Source organism: Schistocerca serialis, chromosome 5 (genome assembly GCF_023864345.2).
Source record: "Schistocerca serialis cubense isolate TAMUIC-IGC-003099 chromosome 5, iqSchSeri2.2, whole genome shotgun sequence".
Taxonomy (NCBI): Eukaryota; Metazoa; Arthropoda; class Insecta; order Orthoptera; family Acrididae; genus Schistocerca; species Schistocerca serialis.
The window spans coordinates 374945822-374972179 of NC_064642.1; the positions used below are offsets into that span (position 1 = coordinate 374945822).

Consider the following 26358-nt stretch of genomic DNA (forward strand, 5'->3'; position numbering starts at 1 on the left):
AAGTACGTCGCGCTTCTCCCTCCTTCAGAGAATTTGGTCGCCGAGTTCGGCATTCTAGCTGGTTCAGACGACAATGGACATGTGTAGGGAACAGAGATTTTGTTAGACTTGGACTCCAGTTGTCCACACTGCTGCCGCTTATTTCAAATATTTTAAATGTTTTATTTTTACTTCATGCTGATTCTTTGGAAGTTCTGACGTACTTGGCATGGGTCTGTAGGCGAAAGGACTGTGAATGCGTCATTTGTATGACTTACCATCTATGGGAGGAATAAACTGCGCATACAACGAGTAGTTCTAAGAAGGTGGCCAATGAGGAGATTGATGACATGGTAGCTCACTGCTGGTAGTTCGTGCAACACTGCTTCACATGCTGAAGTAATTGACGATGCTGATTCGCTTGTTCTGAGCAGAGACGAACTGGTCCACGGAACCGAGAAGAGCTGGATCTAGGTTGACGTTTAGTTAGGTCAGATCTTCGGTGGGCAAGATCTCAAAGGGAAGATCAGGCAGATAGAGAAAGAGATAGATGATGTTCAGTGTCTAAAATTTGTCACCAACATCTTCCTAAATTTATGGTTACCTACCTCTCGTCCTCAGTCCTTTTGAAAGGAGAGGGAAGGTAATATGTAGATGCAGAGGGAATTTCCTCGCTTCATTGCATCGCTGTTTTCTTCTCTCTACCATAACTTTCATCCTCCCTTTTGACGTGGCTGCCATTAATAGGGGGAGAACTTCCGCGGCACATCTGACTGGTCTAGCGTGCTCCACATATAGCACAGTGGTTCGAGTTAGAAGACGCAATTTCACGGTCACCAGAGATGTCATCCCTGCTACCTGATTGCGACCCTGATCTTGTATGACAAACTTCTTAGTTTTCCCTCTGGGAGAGTATAGACTAGTTAGCATTAGGCATTGAGATACAGGGAGTTTTGCTATTGTGGTGTTCCTTTGCAACACTCCCCTGACTTAAATTTGCAGTGTTTGCTTAATGAACCTGGTGCCAGACGGATTTTAACTTCTTCGCGAATCCGTGTACGGCCGGAACGTGCTACCTAGGAGGTGGTTTGACTAGCTAAAAATTCCGTAAATGACCTCAAAGGACAAAAGCACCGTGCTCCCAGTTGTCAGCTGCTACAACATGGTGACAACAAGCCATACCGTTCATTATAATGATTTTTCATATAATGACTTAGCAACTTGCTTGTGGTTTTGTGTACCCGCTGTCTTTTCATTGTCTTGTGGATAAATGAATTTCATTACTCGTAAGAGCTAGATTACTTACGACACAAAAGCGGTGCCTCGATCTGCTATAAGACCCTTTAGTGGTTCGAATTTTAATACCCACTTGCTGAACATGGGTTGTGCCTCTGCTTCAGGTAGCTGGTTGGCAATGACAGTCATCAAGATATAACGCGAGAAGTGATCAGTGATGGTCAAGACACGGCAGTTTCGTGCCACTGTTTGCCCAGAGAGTCCAAGAATCGTCATACCAATCAATTTAAAAGCTTGGGTTACTTCTGGTAGTCCTTTCAAGGGCATCCACTGATGGCTAAGTTATGTCCTTTGTGCACAATGTAGGTAATGCCTCACATACCGCTCTGCACCATGCTTGCGGAACCTCCGTCAGCTGTTTTCTGCAACCTGTTGTACCGTAACTCTCCATCCTCCATGACCTGCCAGAATAACATCGTGTACTTTGTTGTGTAAACTCTCTGTTACAACTGTATGTCGTCCACGCATGGTCTGCTCGTACAGTATCCAATTGTCATGACATAAGTGTGTTGCCGTTGCGATTCATTCAACGTCTGGCTTATTCCCTTATATTTATCGGCATTTGTCTGTAGAAATGTCAACACGCTCCACAGCGTGCACTTTTGGGCTAAGGGTGTCGGCATTTCTGTGAATTTTACCGGGACATCTTATAATTTCAAGGTCAAATTCACTAAACCGTAATTCCCCTCTAACCACGGAGCGAATCAGACCCTTCAAGCCCATAAGTTATTTCAAAGATGTATGATCCGTTTCTATTATGAAGCGTCTGTCGTACAAGTAACAACAGAAATTTGGTAGTCTAGAAATATAGGCTATCAGCTTCTCTGAACCGTTTACTATTTGACTTAATAAGCACCATACGGCGTTGTGTATAGCACTGCATGACAATTCAAATTGCTTCTGGTTACCTAGAAAAGCAAGGAGGGGACCATTGGTCAATAAATCGTTCAACCCCGCAAGGACTTCTTCGGTATCCAGATGTTCAGAGAGATTGTCCCAATATTTATCGATGCACCGGGTGACTGTAAGCCAATATATACCTGGTATCCCTCCCAAGAGTCAGCCGAATTTTCTCTGATGTTTCGCTAGATATCTGAAATTTTGTTTTTGAAATGTGAAGCTGGAGTCAGCCCAAACGAATGCTGCTCGCAACGCCGTATATATGACTCCCAATGTCGACGGAAAGCGTCGGTTTGTTTCCCGCTACAAACAAAATTGTTTTTATAAAGGGATTTTACGTGCCCATTCGATAGAGCGATCCTAGAGTATATTGTGGTATGAGTTTTATCAACAGTAAAACAGAAAATAGAAAAAGTACTGAAGCAGCGACTGAGCAGCGTTACTGAATCGCAATAGCAGTCAGTGTGTAATATTCCTCCTTTTGACTTGTATGTGTTATTTACTGTCCTGATATGTAGAACCAGATGTAATACCTGCGTGTATTTTGTATTCTCTGAATTGGTTTACAAAACATACTGTCATGCATAACCCAACTGTAATATTCTTATACTATACTGTTAATAATAAGCAATGTAACAAACAGCAATACAGTTAGCCACGCGGGATTAGCCGAGCGGTCTAGGGCGCTGCAGTCATGGACTGTGCGGCTAGTCCCGGCGGAGGTTCGAGTCCTCCCTCGGGCATGGGTGTGTGTGTTGTCCTTACAATAATTTAGGTTAAGTAGGGTATAAGCTTAGGGACTGATGACCTTAGCAGTTAAGTCCCATAAGATTTCACACACATTTGAACATATTTTTAGCAATAGAGTTACCTATTCGGACAGCAAAACCACAAAAACAAGTGTAATAACCGTGTGTGTTAATCTAAGGAATAAGCATCAGACTTTAACTCGTTTCTTCAAATAAGTCATTAGTTCAGAGGTATGGCAAATAACAGTAGTTAGACTACTATTCTGCATCGATAACAATATACAGGGTGTTACAAACTTTCAGGAAACATTCCTCGCACACAAATAAAGAAAAGATGTTATGTGGACATGTGTCCGGAAACGCTTAATTTCCATGTTGGAGCTCATTTTAGTTTCGTCAGTATGTACTGTACTTCCTCGATTCACCGCCAGCTGGCCCAATTGAAGGAAGGTAATGTTGACTTCGGTGCTTGTGTTGACATGCGACTCATTGCTATATAGTACTAGCATCAAGCACATCAGTACGTATCATCACCAGGTTAGTGTTCATCACGAACGTGGTTTTGCAGTCAGTGCAATGTTTACAAATGCGGAGTTGGCAGATGCCCATTTGATGTATGGATTAGCACGGGGCAATAGCCGTGGCGCGGTACGTTTGTATCGAGACAAATTTCCAGAACGAAGGTGTCCCGACAGGAAGACGTTCGAAGCAATTGATCGGCGTCTTAGGGAGCACGGAACATTTCAGGCTATGACTCGCGACTGGGGAATACCTAGAACGACGAGGACACCTGCAATGGACGAGGCAATTCTTCGTGCAGTTGACTATAACCCTAATGTCAGCGTCAGAGAAGTTGCTGCTGTACAAGGTAACGTTGACCACGTCACTGTATGGAGAGTGCTACGGGAGAACCAGTTGTTTCCGTACCATGTACAGCGTGTGCAGGCACTACCAGCAGCTGATTGGCTTCCACGGGTACAGTTCTGCGAATGGTTCATCCAACAATGTGTCAATCCTCATTTCAGTGCAGATGTTGTCTTTACGGATGAGGCTTCATTTCAACGTGATCAAATTGTAAATTTTCACAATCAACGTGTGTGGGCTCACGAGAATCCGCACGCAATTGTGCAATAACGTCACCAACACAGATTTTCTGTGAACGTTTGGGCAGGCATTGTTGTTGATGTCTTGATTGTGCCCCACGTTCTTCCACCTACGCTCAATGGAGCACGTTATCATGATTTCATACGGGATACTCTACCTGTGCTGCTAGAACTTGTGCCTTTACAAGTACGACACAACATGTGGTTCATGCACGATGGAGCTCCTGCACATTTCAGTCGAAGTGTTCGTACGCTTCTCAACAACAGATTCGGTGACCGATGGATTGGTAGAGGCGGACCAATTCCATGGCCTCCACGCTCTCCTGACCTCAACCCTCTTGACTTTCATTTATGGGGGCATTTGAAAGCTCTTGTCTACGCAACCCCGGTACCAAATGTAGAGACTCTTCGTGCTCGTATTGTGGACGCCATTCTCCATGGCTGCATCAGCGCATCAGGGATTCCATGCGACGGAGGGTGGATGCATGGATCCTCGCTAACGGAGGACATTTTGAACATTTCCTGTAACAAAGTGTTTGAAGTCACGCTGGTACGTTCTGTTGCTGTGTGTTTCCATTCCATGATTAATGTGATTTGAAGAAAAGTAGTAAAATGAGCTCTAACATGGAAAGCAAGCGTTTCCGGACACATGTCCACATAACATATTTTCTTTCTTTGTGTGTGAGGAATGTTTCCTGAAAGTTTGGCCGTACCTTTTTGTAACACCCTGTATGTGGTTGGTGGTACACTATTATTCGCCAGTCTAATTAGGCACACGTAATGAAGCTGAATAGGACAGCAGAAAAGATTACAACTCCCTACTTACCTAACAGACTTCACTTTAGATTTAGATAAAAGGTGGTTCGGCAATACAAGAAAAGTTAACCGCTCGAAACAGAACTACAGTACCCAATTGCTTAAGCAAACAGACTGATTGCATGAAAGCAAAAGTAAATTTGGACAAGGGAGGTTTCTACATCAACATATTTGGTACTCAAAATTTCATTGATTCACTATAAACTGTTTAACGTTACTATTTCTCGCCATTAATCATCAACTTAGTATTTCCTTTCATTAATACGTAATGTGAAAGCAGCAAACAGTTTATCTAATGTGGTCTCTGAATCTGGCATAACCTTACGTAATCATTTTAACACAGAAAATAATAGCAATGTTAATTATGAAATTCTCAATTATTCTTTCCATCAATTATTTCACTGATTAATCACTGATTTGCCAACAATATATTAAAGATTCCACAGTCTTGTCTGAACACAGGTCACTCGGAATTTCTGTTTACCAGGTTAGGATCCTGCTTGGTTTATGAGCGGGATAAATAACCAGGTGGACACAATTGTTAATTTGGATGATGGTTATTATTCGTGAAGCACATTTCAACGTCCTGGCACACACTATAATAAATAACTAAAATGTCGTACCCTGTAAGTTGTGATCAGCGACGGTGGCGTTGGTGGCAACAACTGCATTAATATCAGAACGGCCAAGAGCAGTTATCCATGTCGGACTTATTTCCTCTCCATAGCGATGATCCATCTTATAATCAATAGCCCGTTTTTCTCCCCATACCAGGCCGTGATAAACTGCAGTTTCCAACCGAGGCAAAATGCAACAATATGCCGCACTCCACACTATGCTGGCGCTGTACGTGCTGCCTCTAAGATAACTGGCCACCGACTGACTTTGTTCGCGCCCACCAAAACGCGCCAAACGATTCCGCTGCCACCTTTTTCTACGCTTACACAGCTTTCCGTTCCTGCCGGAACTACTCCATCTTTTATACTACACATATCTCATACAGTCCTAAGTGAGTGCCAGTAACTATTACATACATAATTACATTATAGCACCTTTTTACATTCAATAAACAAATAGATATCTTTACAATATTTAAAAGTAAATATTACACCCTTTTTCTTAATATGTACGTTCATTTTAATCTTATCAAAGAGTTTCAGTATCGATTTCGCTTAAACAAGATGTCTCTACTTCCGCTTTAACAGTTTCAATAAAATATTTACAAATTTTTTTAAAAATATATGAACAATAATATCACAAGTGCGGACCATATTGCTGCTGGAGTACTGATTATTCTTTGTGATTCACGGTGTCTGTTAATACATATCAACAAAACAAACATCGTAATAGCCTAATCTAGGACCGCTTTATCGAATGGACAGGAAAAATTCCGCTTTAAAAATAATTTTTCTTAATAACGGAAAAAAGACGTCTTCCACCGACACTGGATGAAGGACGTGACGAGCAGTATTCGTTTGAGATGGCCCCAGATACGTATTACGCAAACTAAATTGCAGATATGTGCTGAAACGCCTGACAACTCTTTTAGGAGAGAGATCCTACATATAGCCTCAGAGGAATTTTTTTTATTATGTGCGTATGGTGTAGTCATGAGCGATAATTTTTCTTGAGTTATTCATATTTGGTTCACAGGCATCGAAATCGACTGACGGAAGCCGTGGTCCACCTGAGGCTGACGTATTCTAAAAATGTTTTATTTAAAGATATTTGCTTATCGAGTAAAACGAAATTCCAATATTTTTACTGTCCATGTAACTTAAGTGTGCTGCAGAAAATGTATTCAAATTTAGACTGTGTTGAGGTATTTTTCATGTTGACTTATAAGCACCTGATCTGTTGATGTATATGAGGATCGTTTATGGATTTTATGTTTGATGGGACATATGATGTATCTATGTCATATGTACGATCTATGTACCAGCACCCTTGATAATTTTACAAAACAGAAAAAATCGTAACTTGGTTCTACAGTTGATATTTTCTTCCCTTGAGTGTAAACGTTGATTGTATGCTAAACGCTGATCTTCCTTTTCTTTTTTGTTTTTAAACGCTGTCACATTAAACTTATCTTATTCATCCGCGGTTTCTTTGTGCACACAACCATCAAACACATTTATAATTTTAGTTCATATAACGTACATTTTGAAGGAAAAACTGCTGCATTATCTGTGTTCAGTGTCCATCTCAAAGGAAAGTCACTGCACTGAAAGGGAAGTAAGAGATGACATTGTGATTTTGTAATACTTGCCTATCTCTCAACGTTGCTTGGTCCCAATAAAGTAACTGCTTAGCGTCCCATGGACGAAGCAGTCAGCCGGCCGCTGTGGCCGAGCGGTTCTAGGCGCTTCAGTCCGGAACCGCGCTGCTGCTACGGTCGCAGTTCGAATCCTGCCTCAGCATGGATGTGTGTGATATCCTTAGGTTAGTTAGGTTTAAGTAGTTCTAAGTGTAGGGGACTGATGATCTCAGATGTTGAGTCCCATAGTGCTTAGAGCCATTTGAACGATTTTTGAACCAAGCGGTCGTTGGTGGTCGATATAAGTAATTATAGTTCCGCTGAAACAGACATTAAACATACAAACCTTCCAAATGTCCAGATGTTGGAGGTATATGCAGGACTATTTGTATAACTGTATTGGTACGGTGTATGTCCGAGTTTCATAAAAGAGAGTGTTTCGTGTTTTATACACACGGGAAAGCAGCATTAAGATTATGTCGTTTTTCTGGACCCGTATTTCGAGTACCTCTTCTTTAAAACACTCGCAGGTAACATATATACAGTACCTTCAGTGGGATTCGTTTAAATGTTTTACATTCCATGTAGCTGTATTACCCGAAAGGAGAGTGGTCTGTTGGTGAACATTTCTCAGTGTCGGTGGACGAAAACACAGAACGCGCACTCTCCTCGCCGACGCATTTCTGTATTCATTGCTTTGCGTGTCCCACTTTCGCCCCTTTGAACGAGCGACAAAGCGTCTTGACGAATGCAAGTGAATTATTCACGCGGGTAGGGGGGAAGCGCAATCTGTTAATGGCCCATTTCTTTTCGCTTCTGGCAGAAAGCTCTGAACCTTTGTCCTCCTCTTTTTACGCACAGAAACAGAGATCTTTTGCTGGTGCTTTGACATCAGCTTTCGAGAGAAGCACAGCCGTCGCAGCGCTTTAAAACGTCGCGATATAAATGAACGGCAGTTCATTCAGTGTCCCGCTTTTCTCGCGTCGACTGCTTCATCTGGAACAAGCTTTAATACGCATAAAAGAGAAAGCGCTCGCTGCGCCGCTTTCCATGATCGTTTTTTTTCTATCTTTGTCTCTAAACCAGCGCAGCGGCTGTTAGAGTAATCGAACTCGAATGCCGGAGGAGACACAAAGACGCGGAAAATTTTGGTCCCAGAGGATTCTCTGACAAATGTTCCTTTTTTATTTTCAATCCGCCGGAAAACATCAGTCCGTGGTAATATCTGAATGATTATTAGTTTATGTATAAACACGGTCCACTTAAGATATAACTACGTGTTTGCTCAAAATATTTAAGAAAAACAACCTCCATCCTTCCCCGCCATTATTGTACCGTTGCTTTAGATTTGATGATGAATAAAAGACCTCTCCTCTCACCGACTCACCTAAAGAGTTGTGAAATGTATATCTATATTGAGCTTCTCCTGGTTACAGTGTAACTATTTGTACAATTTTGAAATTTTCTCTATAATTCCACGAACTGGCTTTAATTATAACGCTCACAGAATTTTCCAAATAATGAATCGAAGTTAACGGGATGGTAATCGGTGTGTTGTTTGTGATCAGCGCCCACATAGTGAATAAACAACTAAACAACGCCAACGGTACCCCTTATGGAAGCCAAATCGTCACAAAACAAATGAAATTAGTGACAGATATGCCGCTAGTTTAAATAGCTTATCTGAAACACCTCAGTTTTGGGGGACGAATTAGATTGTAATTAGCTTCTTAAGGTCTACGCTATTTAGAGGGAGACTGATAGTACTGTTCTGTATTCATTGATACTACCACACAAACTCATACAGAAATACAAAGCAATATCTATACATTCGGAATGATATGAAGGATATAAATGAGGTTAATATCATGCATTAAATTTAACTGTGTTATTGGTAAAGGAAAAGTTGCATTATTTTGCCCAGTAATTAAATTACAATACTCTTGAAAGCAAACGAAATAAGTGAGTTCTACTCAGCTACGTTATTACGTACAATTTTCAATGTTGGCAAAAATCATACAAACGTACTTACAAAACGATAACTGGTGAATTTCTTAGTGAGCCACACTTTATTAATGACGAACTACTACCTGTTTTATCAACGTAGAGCAAACATAAACCTTCCGTGGGCAAAAGAAACATGAAAGATTCACTTAGGACGTATTGTTACAGTGCAATTCACGTCTTGACATGACATGAATATAAAATTTTTAATGCTTTAGCATAATGTTTGCTGTGGTATTCAAAGGAGGCATAAGCATTTAGGATTGTTATCGATGGACAGGTTCACCTAAACCAGACTGCACAGACACAGCAATTGAAGTTTCACACCGCATCTTTAATTTACGGTTTGCCTGAAGTTACTTAATAGTCCACATTGAAGGGTATGAATTTGGCAATTAATTATCTGCAGTTTGCAGACTGTACACTGAGGGCAACGATGTGCACATGTTATTAAGACGCTACTAACATAAGAACAGCACATCGAGAGCAATCTTATTCTTATTCACATGGATAACCCAGCGGACTTTGTAGAAAATTATCCATGATTTTACGGGATTATTTGTCGCAACTTCGGCCCCCAAATCTGTGTTTAAGTGCAGTTTGGGAACAGCCTTGCCTGAGACGTCTGTACTTCACCAAGCGTGCGAGTCTATTACGCTTTGCCTTTATGCCACGAGACTCATTTGCAATAAACTGTATAAATGTACTTACACTGTACTGTTTTCCACTTTCCTAGCAATTCAGTTGCACGCAAACGTGTAAATTATTCATAAGTCACTTGCTACAGCATAAACCCTAAACTAATGTATGATAATACATTCAAAAGTTAGGAATTGCCGTGTCGGTTTTACTATGTTTACAAAGGGAATTTTCAAGACGAACCAAATTTAGGAAACTTCCTGGCAGATTCAAACTGTGTGCGCACCGGACTCGAACCCAGGACCCTTGTCTTTCTCAAGCAAATGCCCTGAGCTGGCCAAGCATGACACAATCTGCCTCATAGCTTTACGTCCGCCAGTACCTCGTCTCACAGGAGATTCTATTCAGCTCACACTCCGCTGCAGAATGAAAATTCATTCTGGAAAATATCCCCCAGGCTGTGGATGAACCATGTCTCTGCAGTATCTTTTCTTCCAGAAGTGCTAGTCCTGCAAGTTTCGCGAGAGGACTTCTGTGAAGTTTGGAAGCTGAGTGACGGGGTACTCGCGGAGGTACAGCTGTAAGTACGGATGGTGAGTCGTGCTTGAATTGCTCAGTTGGTGGAGCACCTGCCCGCAAAAGCCCAAGGTCGCGTATTCGGATCCCGGTCCCGCACACAGTTTATCTGCCAGGAAGCTCCGTATCAACGCAAACTCCGTAGCAGAGTGAATATTAATTCTGGAACCGATTTTATGTAAATTGTAATCCATGTAAATGTATCTATGTAAACTGTATCCAATTGTTATTATTATACTGTGCCGTCACACATGAAACGCTGTTGCCAGCCTAATGGTTTTGGTACCAACTATAGCGGCTGATCTAATGAACTCGTAATGAAGTGAGATGAAAATAAATATCATTCTCTCATAAATACTGTTATCCAGAAGTAGATGGGCATGAAATATAGTTACCGGTTCCTAAGGCTTCCATTATTTTCTTCTTTTCTGAAACGAATTTTTAGTAATGTTCGACAGCGTGGAATGCTTGCCTCTTACAGTCAGACGATGTGCGATTTGTAGAGACTGTGAGAAGAGAAGACAGTAGTGTCAAAAGGCTGATACACTGGATGCACCGTTAACTTACATACTTTTATAAAAAATCAGTTGTTTCCAGCTAATTTCCATATACATTCTTCCTATTCCGCAACGAAGGAACGAATATTTTAGGATAGTCTTACGCTGGGGAACGTTCGAAAAGCGTCAGCTACAGGATCGTTCATAAGCATCCTTCAAAAACGCTCTTGCAGAGAAAAATCTCATGAAAGTGTTGCGACAGTATACATTCTTAACAGAAAGGCAGATTAACGTTCTAGAATGGAGCTTCCTCTTGGATTACAGCATAATTGTGTTGGCATTGTGAGTTCCTTCGTAATGAGCTGCTGGCGTTATCACTTATCAGGACAGAAACATAAGAAAAAAGAAATTCAATCACGAATGGAAAAAGCTGTAAGATATACATGCAGATGTTGCAGTGTTTTTTTACTTTACAAATAGTTTGTGTCCGCACTGAAACAAAAATATGAAAGCCACTAATAACCGCTATAGTTGCCTGTGTTACAGTACTCAGGAACTTGCCAATTCTTGTTACGTTCTCGTTCCTCTTTCCGCTTAACTTTTCCTGTTACTCTACGGGGTATCACTGTTTATGGCAAAGTCACTCCTCATTGTACGTTTTTTTAAATCTCTGTGACCAGCTGATATTCCAGAAATTAATTCGTCATTTTTCTCATCTTGAAAGAATAAGATTTATATGTGCGTTGCATGAATTTGACCTCTGTGTATTTCCGTGATTTTCATGCTACTTTACTACAGCATTATTTGTTTGACCCGTAGCAGTGTTTGCTTTAACTTACACAAGCAACCCTCCTCGCCTTCGCACTGGTAGCACTAAGTATCTCCAAACGCACTGGTAGCACTAAATACCTACTACCGGACGACTTGTCTAGCGTCGAGCTAATAAATTATACAGGATGGGTAATCTAAAACTCCACGCAAATATTGCAGAAATGGGAAGTGCTACTGATGCGCTGTTTTCCCAGAATGGTTTGGTAGTCACGGGCTCATATTGTTATCCAACCAACAACCAACAGATTATAGTAATAATTAGAAAGTGAACTTTTGTGCAAATATAACACTTTCGTAAATGGAACAATGCCTATTGGCAAGTAGGATAAATTAGAATGTCAGTAGTGCTTGTTGCAGGCTTCTAGAGCGAGTCGTTTACGAGATATCGTATTTTGAAAAATTTCCACACTTACACTTGCGCAATACCTGTGTTACCATACACTGGAGAAAAACACAAGTGCATACACTTCTTATGTGGATTCTGACCCACTAACCAGATAATTGATCATCCCAACTTGTGTTCAAACTGATCACCGGAAACGGCAATACCCGCTTCGAGTCTGGGTATGGAACGACTGCTGCACACATACTAGCGTTTCAGGTCCTCTGCGTCCAATGCAACTATTTAGAAACAACTCGTGAAGGCATGATTTAGTGCAGTATGGGCTGGGTAGCCATCGTGTTGGTACTATAAGTTCCTCCTAGACTGCAGAGGAATGTCTTCTAGCATCTATCGAAGATAGTCTATTAGGAGGCTGCGATACTTGTGCGCGTTCAGCGTTTCGCCTATGAGCTGATATTTCCCTACCTCACACACACGATTACACCCCATGGACGCTGACGTCCCACCTGACGAAGACAACAAGGATTGTCAACAGACCAATAGCGCATATTTCGGCGGTTTATCTGGCCATGATTGGTAAATGTGGCTTCAATACTAAACAAGGCATGCGAAATAGTTGGAGTTTCCTGACCTAACGCTCATATGCAGAAATTGACACGATTCTCATAATCGTCTCCATGCAGTTCTTGATGGAGAGAGACGTGATAGCGTTGGAACCTATGTCGTTGGAGAATGCGTAGAACACTTGCTTAACTCATGCTACTTCCTTGTGCGGTTTAGCGGGAGCTAACGTGCTGAACAACTGCAACAGCAGCAAAAACATTAATTTCTCCCTCTTCCGTCGTCACTTGTTTCCTTGTGTTACTTTGTCTAGGTGTCACACCACCACTTTCACGTAATTGGTTGAAGAGGTTGATAAATAATTGCCGAGATGGTTGACATCTATTGGGATATCTTGCCGCCTACACAGTACAAGAACGAACTGCGTTCTTCCTACACTCTCCATACACAATGAGCAAAACAGCCTCTTCTGCATTGGTAAAGCCGAGCGGTTCTAGGCGCTACAGTCTGGAACCGCGCGACCGCTACGGTCGCAGGTTCGAATCCTGCCTCGAGCATGGGTGTGTGTGATGTCCTTAGGTTAGTTAGGTTTAAGTAGTTCTAAGTTCTAGGGGACTGATGACCTCAGAAGTTATGTCCCATAGTGCTCAGAGCCATTTGAACCTTTTTGCACTGGTAAATCCCATCTCCTCTCACGACCTAGTGCTTGGACTGTGACACACTAACTGACTAGAAAGTGGCAGTGCACTCAAGGAACACACAAGCACACCGTAAACAAACATAACAACGTCGCACCTAGCAACTACGGAGGTTGAATGTCACTTACAAGTGTCGGTGTGGAAACTTTTCAAAATATTGTATCTCTGAAACGAGTCGCACTGGAATCCTGTAACAAACACTACTTAGTTGTAATCTACCCTGTTTTTAGTCTGTTAATGTCTATAGGCATTGTTCCATTAAAAAAAAGTGTATGTATGCACAAAAATTATTATTACAATCTGTTGATTGGCTAACAATACGAGTCCATTCTGTGAAACCTCACATCAACAGCACTTTCCATTTTCGCAATATCTGCGGTGTAAGTTTTTGATGATTCACCATGTGCACGTAAACCTTCTTCTTAAATTAGTCTATTAATGAAAACCGTATCAAAATGCCTGCATGGGTTCCTGAGATTGGCCTTCATGTACAGACAGAAAACGTAGAGAGCAGAGGAGGCTTTTAATTCATCAATGTTCACCCAATTTGCAGAAAATACCTGTAAATTATATACGGAAGCCTTCCTCGCGAATCAAACTACCAATTTGTGAAAATTTTGTCAAAATTAGTACAGCAGTTCCTGAGATTATGCTTCAAATACAGGTGGAAAAGCGGTAATGGGACCTTTAATTTATAGTATGCAGTGATGGAGAGCTTTCAGAAACGACGTACAGCCATAAATGAATGAAAAGTTCCGGTACAGAAATGGTTTACATACGTCGGAATCAAGCTTTTTACACATCACGTGGGTCTCTCAGGTTATTTGCAATTTATTTCCGCTGAATGAATACATGATTTCGACTAAAATGCTTGCATTTTTTGCTGTTATCGATTCATATTCATTTATCAATTCATATTAATGATACATTAGTTACCATTTCCAGTCGTTAATGGAAATGTCTCACCCTGCAGAGCATGGGGGAAAGAATGTACATGTACGAGGAGGACACGCTCACTGAGGGTTCCATTAAAACTTAATTATGTCCATGGACAGTTCATCCTGTCCGGAATCAGGGATATGACGATTTTTGTCTGTTATCGGCACTGATACTGGCCAGATATTGGTCCCAGGGATTCCAAGACTTCTGAGAAAATTTTAATTTGAAGTATGAAGTCGAATAACAAATAAAAAATGTAAGAAATTTTCGTCTCATAGCTTGTGGTCTCGCGATAGTGTTCTCGCTTCCCGAGCGTGGGGTCTCGGGTTCGAGTCCCGTCGGGGTCTGGGATTTTTATCTGCCTCGAGATAACTGGATGTTGTTGTGTCGTCTTTATCATTATTCATCCCCACTATGGTAGGAGGAAGGCAATGGCAAACCACCTCTGCTAGGACCTTGCCTAGTACAGCGGTGCGGGTCTCCCGCATCGTCCCCTAAGCTCTATAAAGGAGTATGGGACTTCATCATCACTATTACAAGTTAAAAATTTTGGGTTCTTCCCGTAAGTGTGCTGTGAAACCTTTCATCTTGTCAAATTTCATTATTCTAGGTCAACGGGGAGGGCCTTATAGGTTTTGATGAACGAGTGCGAGTATCAAAATATGTGACGTGAATGGCCGTGTCTTATGATTGCAATGACTTAGAAGCTTGCGTTTGCTACACAACCGAGGGCCAATAGACTTTGTTTGTGAGGTAAATTTCATCTTGATACGTCTACCCATTCCGGAGAAAAAAGTGGTTTCAACAGACAGAGGGATAGACAGACAGTCTGATAACAAATTGCAAAATTTTTTCGCGTGATATAATGACGAATTAACAGTTTTCGGATTTTTTCCTTTGGTTGTAGTGTGAAACCTGCTTTCTAGTCTAATTTCATGATTCAACGTCAACAGGAAGTACGCTGTAGGTTTCTATGAGTGAGTTTGCTAGAATCAAAATACTGTATGTGACATAAATGGCCGTATCTTTTGACTGCATGTGTTTAAAGGCTTCACTTTTATACAGCGCCAAGGGACCGTAGACCTTGATATGAAGCATAAATTTCAACTTTATTCGTGTATTCGTTCTTGAGGAAAAGGGTTTTGAACAATCGGACAGACAGATAGAAAGACAGACAGATAAAAAGACAGACAGATGAACAACAAAGTGAACCAGAAACGGATCCGCTTTTACCGACTGAGGTACGAAACCGTAAATAAGACTTGTTTCGGCAGAGTGTACAGGAGTGTGACTAGCGGTGGCTGCGGGAACACACACTGTGCGATACGTTTATGTCGACAACTGACTTTGGATCACTGACGTGAAATGAATGAGGATGAAACCAATGAAGATGCAGCGACGTGTAATGTGATCAGTGAAAACATTTCAGACTCACTGAACATATTTGTAATATAGTCGTTATATTGCGCGTTATAATCACTGTAAAGAATTTAACCTAACGGGTATGCGTCCGTATGGCCTGACAAGCCACGGTTCGCCGCAAAATTCGTTCTGCTAGTGTTGCTACCCACATATATTAGTTGGCCTAACGAAAAGCCAACGGCCCGCGAAAAGCCAGAACTCTTGCTTAGTGTCCCGACTGACACTATTTTTAACTGGCCGCTGAATGTTCTCGTAGTTTTTATTGTCACGTAGAGTAATTTGCAACCAAATAAGTAAACAATAACTGCGAAGAATAACTCTGCTTTTGTGACTCGTCATGATACGACTGTAAAGTTGAATTATGCGATGAAGGAACTTACTGGTCTGAACTTGGAATGTTGGACAAAATATTAAGAAAACAGATGAGAATTGCCCGCATCTCGTGGTCGTGCGGTAGCGTTCTCGCTTCCCACGCCCGGGTTCCCGGGTTCGATTCCCGGCGGGGTCAGGGATTTTCTCTGGCTCGTGATGGCTGGGTGTTGTGTGCTGTCCTTAGGTTAGTTAGGTTTAAGTAGTTCTAAGTTCTAGGGGACTGATGACCATAGATGTTAAGTCCCATAGTGCTCAGAGCCATTTCAACCATAGATGAGAATTAATACATTTTTTCCAGGTAATTCGGGATATAAACAACATGGAGGCACTATGATATAAGCAGTTTCTATCTGCATCTTTCCGAGTTATAAAATATTGTCGGGTTAAGCAACTGAGGTTTCTTTTCGCGTGTGTGCGCAACTTGTTACATTTATTTACATTCAGGGTCGATTGATAGAGCAAGCACCATTCATCAGTCCTCTGCAGGTCATTCTGCAAATCCATGCTTTCTGACATTGCTATCTTCTTATAGACAACCGCATCATCTGGGAACAGCTATATGGACTTTCCGACATTTTCTACCAGAGCATTTATATACGCGGTGTCCCAGAAATGTTGCGACACACTTAGATGGGCTGTAGAGGGTGTCTAATGAAACAAATCGAGGACAGAGACACGTGTCCAGAAACGTTATCCAGCGATGCAGCTGAGTGTCGAAGTTACAAGCGCTGGCGCCTGACATAGATCACCCCTTCGGCAGCAAACGTGACTTTCCACGCTTATGGATCGAACCAACGGATAAGATTGAGCTGGTTGCTTCGTAGAAAGGCTTTGTTTATTATGAATGCGATGCTCTGTTGCGTCGGTGGATGACGATTTCGGACACAGGTTTCCTCCACATTTTATTTTTCTCCTGGAACCCTCCAAAATCTCCAACATTTTCCGATTTGTTCCTCAAGATACCCTTTAGAACTACTCAAAGTTTGTTGCAACATTTTTGGGATGCCCTGTTTGTTATAGACAATAACAATCCCATCACACTTACTTGGGGACATGTGAAAATTACCTTCAAATCTGTCGAAATCTTTTCCGTTAAGAGCGACATGTTGAGCTCTATCTGCAAGGAAGTCTTGAATCCAGTCACAAATCTGGTACGATAGTCAGTAAGCTCGTATTTGTTTTCAATAAAAGGCAGTGCAGGACGGTGTTAAATGCCTTCCTGAAGCCAGGGAACACGCAGCAACCCGAGCGTCATTGTCTATGCTGCTGTGGATTTCATGTACGAAGAGGGTTAGCTGCGTTTCGCGACATGTTTGTTTTCGGAATCCACGTTGATTCCTAAGAGGAGAGTTTCGTGATCCAGAGACGTCGTATTGCGTTAGCATAAAACATGTTCAGTACTTGTACAACGGATTAACGACGTCGATATAGGCTTATAATTATACGCTTCTGTCCGAGGACAGTACACGTGTGGATTACTGTCTCTGAAGGTAAGAACCCCTACCACTGCTAACTGTGAGGATGGGAATATGGGGTCATATAAAGATAATCAAAAAATTACTGATATCAGTGTCTAATCCATAGTTTTCGATGAATTTTTATACTACTAAAATCTTGTCAGTAAGCTGAGTTTGTATTACGCTATACTAGGTGACTGCTAAATGGGGGGCAAAGCGCAGGGAAGCATCCCAGAAAACGGGCAGACAAGCTTCTATGGACATATGGTCGTAAATGTGTTCGAAGGCAGGTACATCCACTTGAAGCTGGAGATAAAAGGTCTTTGATAGTGACCTGGGTATTTACACCAAGCAGGTGGGCTGCCACATGGGGTACGCCAGACGAACAGGTGTGACATTCTGCACGACAACTATCACTAGCCGTGCCATTTTCAAAGCGTACAGGCCTCATTACGTAAGGACTCCGTAGCGACGGTTTTGTCGCTGGTTCGTCGCACAGGCCAGCGCGGTACTGGGCATTTTCTCATTCATCCCGTTTACGTATGAGGATGCCATGACACATGGTATCATCCTGCTTCTCAACACCTGCCTGGGTGCTACGGAGAATCACTATGGTATGGTGGCAGCGAGCCTTCTACAACGATTCAGCCTCTAGGTGTGGGCGGCGATTATTGGCTACCGCCTCGTTGGACTAGTCATCTTACTTGAAAGCCTCAAAGGGTGGCATATCTGCACCTCCTGCGGGTGACACTGCTACCCGTGGTGGAAGGCGTGTCTCTAGTTGGACGAAGGCGGTGGTGTTCGAGCTCCTGCCCGATTCAGTCTCTTCTTTCCTTTCTTTTGCTTGTGCCGTTTTTCCCGCTGATACGCAGGGTCGACATGGTTAATCGGATGTGGCAATGTTAGTTAAAGGGGTGGCCGGATGCCCTACCTGCCGCCACCCCGTACCCCCCCCCCCCCCCCCAGAAAGGATGGTGCAAAAGCGTTCAGATGTCTGCGAGCTGTGTAACTGAGGCGGGACGTGGGGACCAGCCCGATATTCACCTAGGGGGATGTGGAAAACCGCCTAAAAACCACATCCAGGCTGGCCGGCCCTCGTCGTTCATCCGCCGGGCGGATTCGATCCGGGGCCTGCGCGCCGAGTCCAGGAAGCAGGTTAACCTGTTGGGTAGCTCCTGCCCTATTGAGTGTGGAGCTAAAACACTGGGTACATCTCCCTTGGAATGCACTTCTGGTCATATGTCCACATGACATTTTTTGCTCTCATGGATCGTTTTCTGCGGTTTGTCTCCGTTTATAAATATCACCCTGTAGATATATTTTAGTCCTTTTGCCACCTAATGTAGGACTGGACAACGCCAGGCACCCACCTGGTAGCGTGTTGAGTCCCCACGGCCGGTGACAGATGTGTTATGGTGTTGCAGGTGCGGCAGTGCGTGCGAGCGCTGCCGTGCGGCCACCAGTTCCACTCGCAGTGCCTGGCGCGTTGGCTGCTCGACACGTCCGCCACCTGCCCCATAGACGGCACGCCCGTCAGGCACGACCTGCTGCGGAAGGCGCTCCAGTGAGTATCAGCGGTAGTTCTAAAGAGGTTGCGTTTGCGGCACAAAACGGCTCAGTCAGTGGGTGGATCGAGGACATCTGTCGCTGTTTTATAGCTGGACGTGCCTGGTGCACCCGCTTTGCGCCATAATAAGGTGAACCGTGGTCACAGGTCTTTCCAATAAATACTTATCAACGTTTACACTGCGATGCTACACACAGACTTCTGTCTGAGATGTGAAAATCTTCCTATCCATCAACCTCAGTTCTGTGTTTACCAAGACCTTCGAATCCTTTTGCTGCCAACCTAAACCGACGGCCACCCCTTCTTGTCATCCACTGTGGATTCCATCCAAAGTTTTCCTCTGATGACCAGCTTCTGTAGCTTAACCACCATCTCTCTCAACTAATGTAAAAACCGTCAATCTACCATATTTCAGTTCCATGGCCTTGAGAAAGCTTATGACTATGTGCGGCATTCTGCTCTCGTTTTCTAACTCCAGACGTATGTCCTTCCACTAAACTATTTCTCTCAGATTGCATACTTTCTCTCAACCCCACACTGTATTTAATAATAAACAACACGAAATTTAGCATCTTACATCCCACTGTAGGTGTGCCGCAAGGCTGTTTGCTTTCTCCATTCTTGTATATTATCTACATCTACATCTACATTTATACTCCGCAAGCCACCCAACGTTGTGTGGCGGAGGGCACTTTACGACTGCCGGAAAGCCTCCGTACGCGCTCGAATCTCTCTATAATTTTATATTCGTCATCTCCTCGGCAGGTATAAGTAGGGGGAAGCAATATATTCGATACCTCATCCAGAAACGCACCCTCTCGAAACCTGGACAGCAAGCTACACCGCGATGCAGAGTACTTCTCTTGCGGTGTCTGCCACTTGAATTTGCTAAACATCTCCGTAACGCTATCACGCTTACCAAATAACCCTGTGACGAAACGCGCCGCTCTTCTTTGGATCTTCTCTATCTCCTCTGTCAACCCGACCTGGTACGGATCCCACACTGATGAGCAATACTCAAATATAGGTCTAACGAGTGTTTTGTAAGCCACCTCCTTTGTTGATGGACTACATATACTAAGGACTCTCCCAATGAATCTCAACCTGGAACCCGCCTTACCAACAATAATTTTTATATATCCTTGACGGGTTGCCGTTGCAATAGGGGCCTTCGAACTAGACCAAAAATCATCTTCTGGAACCTTTTAGTGATCGAACTGGAGCGTGAACACCATAGTATATTGGCAATACATTTGCACAAAACCGAGCAAATGAAGCACATATTGCAAAATATGGATTGTCCCAATGATCACATCAATACACAGTGTTTCACCCCAGATATCTCCGGCGGCATACTTTATCGCAGCCAAATAATCGATAATACAGGTGGTGAATGTCATTCCACGATAAACCATCCGAGAAATGTAGCACCTGTGGTTACAGTTCGGCATGCGTAGCACTTGCACTCTACAGCGGCAATACGCCTGAAGCCTCTCATCATGTCTCCCTTCCCCATTACGCTATCGCCGCCTACGTCTTAGCCCTATCGCACCCCTATTTAGGAATGTCAACGATCCCTTCAACTGTGTCTGAACCAGCTTACCTCCTAATGCAACCTGTGGAATAATCCTACATCCTTTCCAAATCGCTCTCCCTCCAACTGTTCTCACGTACTGCTCAATTCAAGCAACCCAGTCCAGTTCTGATAAACAGTATCATCAGTTGACTGTATTAAAGAAGACACAACATTTTGCTTTAAATATTCGATATGGAACTCACCAGTAATAACTTTAAAAACAAATACATATTAGGTTGATGCTTAAGTTCGTAGCGGTTTTGTTTTGCATGTTGGTATTCCACTTACCATGAGTTTATTTATCGATTGTCATTTTGTATTTGCAGTGCACTGTAGCTATTTGAGTTAAATACTGACGTTTTCTCATTTGGAGATAACGAGCGGAGCTGTGGACGCTAGAATACGGGATGCCAAGTGGAGACATCTCAACATTTCCGACATATTCCTACATCAATTTCAAATCACTCTCCCTCCAGCAACCCTCCTCACGTACTGCTCACTTCGAGCAACCCAGTTCAATAAAGGAGTGACCGCGGCGGGGACAGCAAGAAACAATTTTATGGGCACAGTGTCATTGGACAGAGCACGCCAAGAAAATGTTTTTCCCGTTTTAAAGAGAAGCGTTTTGACATTTGTGACTTTGCATTCAGGATGACGTACGGGGTTTGATAAAGATCCTTTAAACGCATTAATCCACAATGCTCCACCTCAGTGTACTCCGGAACTAGCAAATGAGATGAACTGTGATCGTGCGACATTTGTATGCAATGGGGGAGGTTCAAAAATCGGGGCATATAGGTACCGCACGTTCAAAGCCAGAGTCACCAAAGTCTATGGGAGGTCACGTGTGCATCTCTGCTTGCTCATCATCAACTGACTTGTGAACAACACCGTCTATTCCTATGCTGTACCAAGACTGGTGACAGAACGCCGACTATTCCTATGCTGTACCATGACTGGTGACGAGAAATTGTGTCTTTATGTTAACATAAGGAAAAGAAAGGAATTTTTGAGCCCAAACAAATCAGCAACTCCCCAGACAAAGATCTGCGCACATCCACAAAAGATAATGTTACTCATCAGGTGGAATAGCGATAGTGTGTGTACTACGAATTGCTTTCTAGAGGTGTAACCATCACTGTTGACATTTGTTGTCAATAACTGAGACGTCTTGCAGACGCAGTCCAGTAACAACGACCAGGAAGACCCACGTGAGGATAACTGCTCCACGATAACGCCCGCCCACATTCTGCTAGACTGACAAAAAGCGCTGTACAGGAGGTGGGTTGGGAAATCATTCCACACACGCCTTATTCATCTGATATTGTATCCGCAGATTGTCACCTTCTCCGCTCTCTATCGAACAGCCTTCAGAGAACTTCTTTTCCCGATGGAAATGCGCTCTGAACGTGGCTCGACGAATTCTTCGCCACAAGATCATGTGGTTTCCAGAGTCGCGGAATCGAAATGTTGCTCTAGCGTTGGCGGACTATCGTAAATAGTGAAGAAGAATATACACTCCTGGAAATGGAAAAAAGAACACATTGACACCGGTGTGTCAGACCCACCATACTTGCTCCGGACACTGCGAGAGGGCTGTACAAGCAATGATCACACGCACGGCACAGCGGACACACCAGGAACTGCGGTGTTGGCCGTCGAATGGCGCTAGCTGCGCAGCATTTGTGCACCGCCGCCGTCAGTGTCAGCCAGTTTGCCGTGGCATACGGAGCTCCATCGCAGTCTTTAACGCTGGTAGCATGCCGCGACAGCGTGGACGTGAACCGTATGTGCAGTTGACGGACTTTGAGCGAGGGCGTATAGTGGGCATGCGGGAGGCCGGGTGGACGTACCGCCGAATTGCTCAACACGTGGGGCGTGAGGTCTCCACAGTACATCGATGTTGTCGCCAGTGGTCGGCGGAAGGTGCACGTGCCCGTCGACCTGGAACCGGACCGCAGCGACGCACGGATGAACGCCAAGACCGTAGGATCCTACGCAGTGCCGTAGGGGACCGCACCGCCACTTCCCAGCAAATTAGGGACACTGTTGCTCCTGGGGTATCGGCGAGGACCATTCGCAACCGTCTCCATGAAGCTGGGCTACGGTCCCGCACACCGTTAGGCCGTCTTCCGCTCACGCCCCAACATCGTGCAGCCCGCCTCCAGTGGTGTCGCGACAGGCGTGAATGGAGGGACGAATGGAGACGTGTCGTCTTCAGCGATGAGAGTCGCTTCTGCCTTGGTGCCAATGATGGTCGTATGCGTGTTTGGCGCCGTGCAGGTGAGCGCCACAATCAGGACTGCATACGACCGAGGTACACAGGGCCAACACCCGGCATCATAGTGTGGGGAGCGATCTCCTACACTGGCCGTACACCACTGGTGATCGTCGAGGGGACACTGAATAGTGCACGGTACATCCAAACCGTCATCGAACCCATCGTTCTACCATTCCTAGACCGGCAAGGGAACTTGCTGTTCCAACAGGACAATGCACGTCCGCATGTATCCCGTGCCACCCAACGTGCTCTAGAAGGTGTAAGTCAACTACCCTGGCCAGCAAGATCTCCGGATCTGTCCCCCATTGAGCATGTTTGGGACTGGATGAAGCGTCGTCTCACGCGGTCTGCACGTCCAGCACGGACGCTGGTCCAACTGAGGCGCCAGGAGGAAATGGCATGGCAAGCCGTTCCACAGGACTACATCCAGCATCTCTACGATCGTCTCCATGGGAGAATAGCAGCCTGCATTGCTGCGAAAGGTGGATATACACTGTACTAGTGCCGACATTGTGCATGCTCTGTTGCCTGTGTCTATGTGCCTGTGGTGCTGTCAGTGTGATCATGTGATGTATCTGACCCCAGGAATGTGTCAATAAAGTTTCCCCTTCCTGGGACAAGGAATTCACGGTGTTCTTATTTCAATTTCCAGGAGTGTATTATTGATGACTGAAGTCTCTAATATTTGTGTCTGTTGTTTTTATTAAACTTATGGAAAAACGCTGCCAACTTTTGCGCCAACCCAGTACTTCAGTGCATTTTAAACTTCTTAGAAACTCAGTTTGTATATTTTACTAATGCTCTCAGTGGCAGTGTACCGCGACCAACCTCACTTCACCCTGACGGAGGAGCGAATAAAATAACACTAAAGGGGGAAAATGGCCATAGCTAACAGATAAAGATAAAGAACCAAGGACACACATGTTTTCTTTCTGTGTGACATTCTTCCAGTTCGAACAAGAATTTTCGGTAGATTTGTTTATGTTGTAAACAAGTTTCAAAGATAGTAATCCCTATTATTCACAAGTGGAAATACTCCCAGTTGTTCATCAAGTTTGGCTAAAAGAGTAATAGGACATACTTGCAACAGCTCAGGTTTTACATTATGGAAATGAAAAAAAGGAACTACATCTTTTTATCCAATCTTTTCTTTCACCTCTGCAATCGTGACCTGAAGTCCTTTCCTTTTCATTTAAGTGTGATGAAATAAAGCATTTACTCGTCGTCCACAGTACTACCAGCAACATATGCTTTTAATATAATTTTTTAATATACACTTTACATTAAAGGAAGGGTTCCCTAAGGGCTGGAGAATATTTCAGGTTCGGTTTTCACTGATATGCAGTGAAAAAATGTAAACATAATTATTGTAGCCGCAGTTTACTGTAGTTAATCTTGCAGTGAGGACTACAGAATTACTGTTACAGGTTGAACCAGCTACATCTATATTCGATGAGGTCCCCACGATTAAAAAGACAACTGTGCTTTAACTGAGTTCACTTTCCGCCCAGTGCAGCCATCTGCCGCTGCAGACATAAGAGCGGGCCTGGACGCCGCTTTAACGTTTTGGCGCAACCAGGATGTGACAGCAGGACGATATGGCGCAAATATTCTCCTACATACTTTATGAAAAAAGCGTTGAATTAGAAAAGATATACATTTCATGTTCTGCATTATTCATAACTAATTTATCATACTATTGACATTTTATTTAATTAATTTCACATGTGTACATTATTAGTAAATAATTCTGACTTATTGTTAAGTGAAATAGCTCGCTATCAAACAAACATTTCATGACTTCGGTATTGAATTCTTGCAGTAAAGTACTGTAATCAACGTTGTTCAAATGTTATTCTAACCGTAGTGCAACGTTCTATCCTAGCCCTGTTGCAACGTGCTATTTCTACGAATGCTCCAAATAAAAAGGAGAACGTTCGTTCATATTTTCCATGAACCTATCTGAAAGCACCTCATTTTTCACTACAAAGTTTCAAATCATTGCTCAGAAACTTCCTTCATAACTGTCGTGTCATTATCAATAGATCATAAATATTTCTGGTCTGATGGCTGCATCTAATTATGTTGAAATGAAAAGAAGGACATTATCGCAATGTATCTGGAAGAACTTACTTTACAATAAGATAAAGTTCAGTCAGATTATGTGAACAACGTTCTTAAACATTTAGTTTAACTGCCGCCCACTGAATTGCGTACAAAATTCGTTCATTTATACTTGTAGTAATACTCTATGACGTGAAGATTATGAAAAAATACGTCCAGCACTAGAGTATTATCGTAGTACTTATTTCAGCATTCACTCAGATACACGATCATTGCTACGAGACAATACCAGGACCTTTCTCGCTGTGTGTCTTTGTTTTGGTTCCGTTTTTCTCGTACGTCATGTGCTCGAACACTTATGCACATTGTACCACAAGCATTACTGGGCATAGTTATTATATTATATTATATCATTTCATGGGCTTCGAGAAGGACGTGCCGCACGTGAAGTGTGGTATTTCTTGGTTTTGCACTTGTGCACATGGCTACTTCATAGGCAACAGACAACTATTAAGTTAACTAATTTATTACATTTCGATATTGAATCACTTATACCATGTGGGATAGGCAGCGGTGTACAGCTAAATAAATTTCGGAATACGTTTGGGCATGTGATACATTTATGCACACTGCAAATGCGGTTTAGACATTAGGTACGTTTCACAGAGTTTTCTGTGCTTATCACTTGAAAATGGCAATCAGCTAATTGTGTAAGACATTCAGACTTTTGTCTAATATTTCCTGCCAAATAAAGAAAAATTGACGGCACTTAACTGTTTCAAAGGCGAGTTATTATCTAGCTCACCAGCAAGAGAAGTTTGGTATGTGGACAGTAGTTAGTGTTAGAAATACATTTTTTAGCAAATTACTTTTATGGGTCAGAGGGATTTAGGTTAACTACATGTCATAGTTCCCATACGACCCAAAAATGGCAGGGCAAATTGTATGTGCTATCACAGATTACATCACTTACTAACGGTTATAATTACTAAATTTCTGGTTTAGTAAGATCTATCTTTCACACATAAGCTGTTTAGAAATACGTTTCAAATGCAGATGAATAATTTGCACATACATTTTTATATTTCAAGCTATTGTTTCAGTTCTCTTTCACGTAGCACTGCAAGTGGTTTGGCCGGCCGCAGTCACCTCAGATGTTAAGTCCCGTAGTGCTCAGAGCCATTTGAACCAAGTGGTTTATCACATAATGGAATTCAATGTTTATTATTTGAAGGGCCACTTTCAGGTGGTGGCAATGGACCTATAGATCTGCCTTAAATCGAGAATAATAACGAAGAGTTGAGTAGCAATGATTCTGAACAAAGTAGATTTGAGACGCACAACATTGTCTTTTTTGCATTCCCATGTAGCTGCGCGTGAAGCTGCAATCAGAAAACATTCGTCCATGCCATACCCTCATTCATAGATGAA

At 43.0% G+C, this 26358-nt stretch overlaps 1 long non-coding RNA gene across 1 annotated transcript in view; it reads left to right on the forward strand.

Moving 5' to 3' along the window:
* The window catches only part of LOC126482272 (uncharacterized), a 114281-nt gene that overhangs the window by 82301 nt on the left and 5622 nt on the right, over positions 1-26358 (forward strand). The window contains exon 3 of the long non-coding RNA XR_007587618.1: positions 18864-19003. This is a non-coding gene — a long non-coding RNA (uncharacterized LOC126482272). The remainder of the gene's footprint in view (positions 1-18863; positions 19004-26358) is intronic.